The sequence below is a fragment of the Drosophila obscura genome, unplaced genomic scaffold (genome assembly GCF_018151105.1).
Source record: "Drosophila obscura isolate BZ-5 IFL unplaced genomic scaffold, ASM1815110v1 contig_192, whole genome shotgun sequence".
Lineage (NCBI taxonomy): Eukaryota > Metazoa > Arthropoda > Insecta > Diptera > Drosophilidae > Drosophila > Drosophila obscura.
Window position 1 is genome coordinate 5,109,069 of NW_024542781.1, and position 6,886 is coordinate 5,115,954.

Consider the following 6,886-nt stretch of genomic DNA (forward strand, 5'->3'; position numbering starts at 1 on the left):
TGTGCATAAAAATCACCCCGAGCGTTTTTCACGACTAACTAAGGTTGTAAGGTTTATTAAAAGCAATCTACGAGGGTAAGATGGCAGTCTCACACTTGCATCCCAGTTAGGGCCACGCAGAGAAAAAAGTAAAAAGTTTTCCTGGACTGATTTTATACGTTCCTGGTGTACTTTGTACTGGGGGCACCTTACATAAGGGTCGTAATCTAAAATCGGTCGAACAAGCGAGATATAGAGAGAGAGAGACTTCGTTATATAGGGATCTTCAAACTCCATTGACCAGCTTTTTATAAACCAAAGCACGCCCATGGCCTTATTTACCATTGTAGAAATGTGTTTAGATAACTTTAACTTGGGGTCTAGTGTAACACCAAGATTATCAACCAAGGTAATTCTCTCAAGAGAACAACCGCAGAGACTGTAAGGAGCCGAAAAGGGGCTGGAGCGATGAAATGTCATTACTTTGCATTTCGAGGCATTTAGGTGTAACATATTTGCACAACACCATGATTGAAAGTTATTGAGATCGGATTGCAAGCGAGAGTTAAATGAAATGTCCTTATACTGGACACAAAGTTTAACATCATCCGCATACATGAGTACTCGAGAGTTTGTTAATACTGAAGGCAGGTCATTAATAAAGAATGTGAAAAGTAGGGGGCCTAGATGTGGTACTCCAGAAGTAACCTTAACAGATGAAGAGAAAGAGTTTTTGAAGAGGACTCTTTGAACCCTAGAACGAAGGTAGTTAGAAATCCATCTCAAAAGATTAGGCGGCAACCCTAAAAGGCCAAGTTTTTGTGTTAGAAGGGAGTGGCTTACAGAATCGAATTCTTTACTGAAATCAGTGTAAATAACATCCGTCTGAAGCCTTGGAAGCCTTTAATGATAAAGGAATCTGTGGTTGTCGCCTTATTAATCCGAGCTGGAGATTTGGTGATTTGCAGAGATGTTACAAGTGTACGGCTAAAATTTTTCAAACATTTTAGGAGTACCGGCTAACTTATATATACCTCTATAATTATTTGCATCAGCTTTGCATTACCTTTCTTATGGAGCGGAATAATAAAAGATTCCTTCCAGATTGGGGGGAAGCATGAAGAGTTAATGGATAGGGTGAATAGTTTAGCAGTTTAGCACACAGAGCGTCAGCACAGTACCTGAGTACACAGCCGGGAACTTCGTCCGGACCTGGTGAAAACACCGGCTTAACTAGTCGAAGATCATGAAGCAGTGGGCTTTCATTTAACAAGGGGCTGAAAATACCGTTCGACCTTAGTAAACTGTATGGAAATGGCTGACCAGAGTAGTTTTCATGAGAATAGGTTGTTTGGACAAATTTGGCGAAACGATCGGCCATTGCTTGATCATTGTTTGCTGACATATTGAGAAATGATAACGCGAATTAAGAACGGAGAAAGTTGACCGAGATATTACATTTTAAGTTTTTTAGACTGGTTAACTCTTTGGTAGGAGGCTTCCTAGATCTAACCGGACAAGAAAGTGGGACACAGGAGTCAAAAAGTGTGTCAAGTACATTCTCAAAAATGTTTGTGCCTTTCATAACGTCAGTGTACAAGTACATAGCGGACCAATCAAAATCACTAATAAGGTTATTAAGCTTCGTAAACTCGGCTTTACGAAAGCAGCGGACACGTTCAGATAGCCTACCCATTCGTGCCAATACAGTAGGGCCAATATCGACAGACACTTCGAATGTAGGATGGTAGGAGTCTTCAGGTATACTGAGCGGAAGGGCTCGGGTTAACAACGCTATGGTCGGATTCGAGACAAAGCACAAATCAAGAAATCGACCCAAGGAATTTTTCACATGGTTGACTCGAGACAGGGATAGGTCTAGCAAGCCGTCGATAAAGTTATGTCGTGACATGGGAACAAGGTTATTAGACTCGGTTACCGAAGACCAAAACAGTACCTGGCGAATTGAAATCACCAAGAACTATCATATGGTCTTTATCTGATAGCGAGGAAGAATCAGTTTTTAAGCGGACAGGTGATGCTCATATATTAAGATATCCGAGGAAGGTTGAATATACGAGCAAGTAATGAAAATGAAAAAGCCTGGGAGAATCAGTTTTACGCACAGGAATTCCAGGTCTTGTTGGACCTGGACCATGAAATGTTCCGACGTGAAGTTTGAGTCCACTGCAATAAGGACCCCACCTCCACGTCGAGACAAACGGTCATTTCTAAAAAATTATGTACCGATCTGCCAAAACTTTGGAACTAAGGATGTCCGGCTTTAACCAGGTCTCGGTAAACACAATAACGTGGGACGAGAATGCGAGACTCTCAAGAAAAAGAGTGCTGAGCTTACTACACAAGCCTCTAGCATTCTGGTAAGGGATTAAAAGAGAAGAAGTTAGTTTTGTGTAGTTTTTTGATGGGTATAAGTAGAGGGGGAAGATAAAGGTGGAGATGGAGCACTGGTTTAACTACTAGGAAGAGTTATGGGGGCCTATTCTTCTTCTCAGCCTTGTACTCTTTCACAACAAAGTGCTCGAGCCAAAATTTGGCAGAGCAAAATGCTTCGAAAGGAGTCGGGGAGACGCTTATCTTGAAGGAACATATAACCCTGGCGTAAGAAAAGTTAAATTTTTCCACCTTTAAGCCGACGGCTTTTATTTTGCTTTGTTTAAAAGCGGTTACAGCATTGGATGTGAGGTCAGGGACTAGCCGCGAGACAAAAACTTGTCACTATGTTGGGACTCCCACCAGTGGTATTGACACCACATGCCTAGTACCAGTGATGACAATATCCGATGGTAAGGACGTCCATTAGCTGGTGGGAGCGAAACTGATGGGATAGTTAAGGAGTTGGGTGCGGACTCGACGGACACGGACGTTACATACATTTCTAACTGCTACTTTTCGAAGTGACTTCGGCTCCCGAATCTGCATCACCAGCAGCGATCGTTGCTCTTGGAGTAGCAAACGTAATCAACTGCTGGACTGAACGAGTGGTCGGAGTAAGTTTTCGGATGGCGGCGGACGTGAGGCAGTCGGAAGTCCCGTGGAATTAACTTCTTGCGCTTTGGAGACTCAGCCAGCAGCTGTAAATGCAAATGTACTGAAATTCAGAGAAAAAAGTACACGCGAGAAAAAGCAGCAGTGATATTCGATGCGAAATTTTGATATTTGATACATTGATCTTTTTTTACTGCGCGCTGTTTGCCGATTCGTACTCAAATAACAAAAAGTATATACCAATTAATAGTAAAAAGCATGACATGGTTTTTTTCTTTTAACGAGCGAAATAGAGAAATATTAGAATATTCCCGCTCCGAACACGGCGATACATTAAAAATTGAGGGAACAAATTTAATAATGAAGGCAGATCGAATTTAATCAGGGCATTTGAATGAAGACCGATTATAAGGAAATAATAACACTACTCAACAAAATTGAACTTTTTATTTAGGCTGTGAACCAAAATGACTTTTTCTGATAGATTTCGGGATTTAAAAATTTTTGTAGTGCTTTATTATTTTTTGTATGGTGTCTTTTTTTTAAAGATTTTTTAAAATCTGGTATGTTTTTCATTTTTTTTTTCAGAGGTAGTGCTTCTATTTTTCACATAACTTAAGTATCTTATATCTGGTTGCATATAACTTTGCAGCTCTAAAAAGCTGACAAGTGCAACAATAAATCGTACCCAGACCTTTTGTATCTGCAGCTTAACGCCTGGAAGATATTAAGTTCTCAAATTCAAATTTCATCATTTTTTTGCGATATTTTTTCCCGAAATTTTGACTTTAAAAACTCGGGAAATGTCGAAAAAAAATGATTCTTGGCCAACGACGCCTAATAAATGGGTCAATCTAAAACCAAAAATGTTTCGAAAAGAAAATACCGCAAAAAATTATGAAATTTGAATTTGAAAGCTTAATATCTTTCAACCAGATATAAGATACTAAAGTTATGTGAAAAATAGAAGCACTACCTCTAAAAAAACAAAGGAAAAAAATACCAGATTTTACAAAATCTTTAAAAAAAAATGACCCCATAAAAAAAAAATAAAAAAGTACTACAAAAATTTTAAAATCTCGAAATCTATCAGAAAAAGTCATTTTGTTTCACAGTCTAAATCAAAAGTTCAATTTTGTCGAGTGGTGTTATTTATGTTTTTTTTTTAAATATTAGGGGGAAGCCTCACTTTGATCGAGTGCCAGCCCTGATTAACAGCTTCGCTTATAAACCCTTCACGCTGTGTATGAGTTAGAGAAAGAAGAAGATGAAGAGTTACAGAAAAAACGAGAAGGAACGTGCGAGTCGCTTCTGGGGACGCGACTTTTAGAAAAAAAAAAAAAAAACATTTTACATATTTTTGCTACATCTGCTATCTACATCTACAATGTATATTCTACATTTAACATGTAGATTATACATGTTCCACTTAGATTCCGTCCTTTGTGGTGGCGGAAGAGGGCGGGGCGAAATTTTGAAACACACTTATAGCAGTGTGATATCACATGAGCCTGGAAACCAAATTTGGTTGCCCTAGCTCTTATAGTCTCTGAGATCTAGGCGTTCAACAAGACGGACAGACAGACATGGCTATATCGACTCAGCTATTGATGCTGATTAAGAATAAATATACTTTATGGGGTCGGAAATGTTTTCTTCTCTGCGTTACACACATCCACTTTTACCACAAATCTAATATACCCCTTAACTCTTTTTTGAGTACGGGTATAAATGTCAGAAACTAATATATAATATATTTTTGCTAGATGTTCCGTGAGGTTGTGAAATTGTTATTGTTATTCCGTGAGGATGTGGAACATAGCTAAGACAGGGTTGATGAATCAGCTGTGTTTTGTAAACAGTGCCAACTGTAAAATTCTGCTAAAATTAAAAAAGGAAAAAAAACACTCTGATGATGAAATGATTGTGTTGGTGGCGGCATATATTGTTGCAAAACAAAAAAGAATAATTTTCATCTCTCTTTTTGGTTTTGCGGACAGTTTTTGCACCATTCACTTCAGGAATATTTGTTGAAAATATTTTCCTGAGCTGGGTGTCAGCTGTTCTCTCAGTCCACATACGGTCCCGATAGGCAACTATCGATATAAATCTGTGGATGTCGCTCAGGTTGCTGGATACTCACTCCAGGAAAACGTAAGCGAATATTTCCTGCCACAGGTTTTTTATATGGAGTTTGACAGGAATTTTTTGATTCCGTGGTGCTGGATACTATGCTTTAAATAGGAATTCGCAATTTGTTAGTGTTTAAGTTGTGTTTGGGGAGGTACGATTTGGGTGCCATTAGAAATAAATTGTTAAAGAATATTAGGGTATACGAACACAAATTTAAAATTTAATAATATACTTAAAACATCACCAGAACTGTTTATATATTTTTCCCGCTCATACAAGTTCTTATTTAGATGCTATGTGGAATTCGTTTTGATGTCGCGAGCTCATTACCAACCGGTTATTAATCGTAAAACTATTGCGGAGCATGCTTTTTTGAGATTTAACTGTTTTATCGCATCTGTTTGCGATTTGCGATAACAGGAGTAAGGCTTTATGCCATACCTTGCCATAAAAATATTAAATATCATGTCATATCGTTGATAATCAAATCATGCTGAAGTTATTATGTATGTATGTACATATATGTAAATGGGAATCATTCGAATTTCCGTGTAAGCCATAATATTTTAATTTTCCTATAACAACTCACCCTTATTCTCCAACCTCTTCTTCTTCTTCTAACTCACACCCGACAGGGTACGTTCCTCTTCTTCTATAACATTCATACACTACAACATCTTCGCTAATGCACATTAGGGGTTCCCTCCCCCACCCAAAGCCACTTTTCTTCTTCACAGAAAATAAGATATCGTTCGGTGACCAAAAAAAAATTCCACCCCTTTTTTTTTTTGTATAAATTACTTCCGTTACAGCAATTTAGTTTGATCTGGGTTCTAGGCTACACCTCATTTGCTTCAAACATTGTAGGGCCCATTTTCGTTCCCCTTTGTTCTACTAAGCATCTAAGTTTTGTTTGAGTAAAGTTTTAAAGATCAAATGGAATTGAAACTTTTGCCAATCTATCGTTTTTATTTTTCGATCTAAGACTATTACTCAGAGACGATAGATTTACGGTCGACCGAATCAGGGATGATATTCGTATGAAACGATAAAAATCATACCTGTATTTCGGTCGACCGAAAATTTCGCAGCAGGCTTTTCACAGACCGGTACTTAGTTCGGAAAAAATACAAGTCGATAGATACTAGTAAAGCAAGCGATTGTATTTTCCAATCTCGAGCGGAATATATAAATATATTCTAGCATTCGTCGTCCAAAATACACCAAAACACGCATTAAGAATGCGAGGAAACAAGTACAAGCCAGCTACAAAGTGCAACAATGAAGACAAATTCCATTTAATTAAGGCAGATATTATTTAATAATACAGATAATATGGATATTATTTATCAATTTTATACCAGGTACTCATTTTAAACTTTTAATAGGAGATAAAAAGCATGTTGATAGCATTTCTGTCACGCAGGATTGGATTTATCCATTATTGCAGTGTACATTATCGTCCTCCAGCTCCACAACGACCACAAATAGGACATTTCTGCTTAAAAAAACACAAAACATTGGAACCGAAAAGCATGCAGATTGAACATTTTGGTCACTTTGGACACCGAGCGGAATATATAGCACTTTCGGTCGACGTAAACTTTAGCGCGTCTGAGTAATATGTTTTAACATAACAAGAATGAACATTTGGCGACTTTCCACTTTTACGGGAATGCCCTTAATGTTGTGTATTTTATAATAAAATATATCGTTTTTAGCTCATCTCTTAGTTCTAGACAATTATTTGGAATTTGAGGACTCA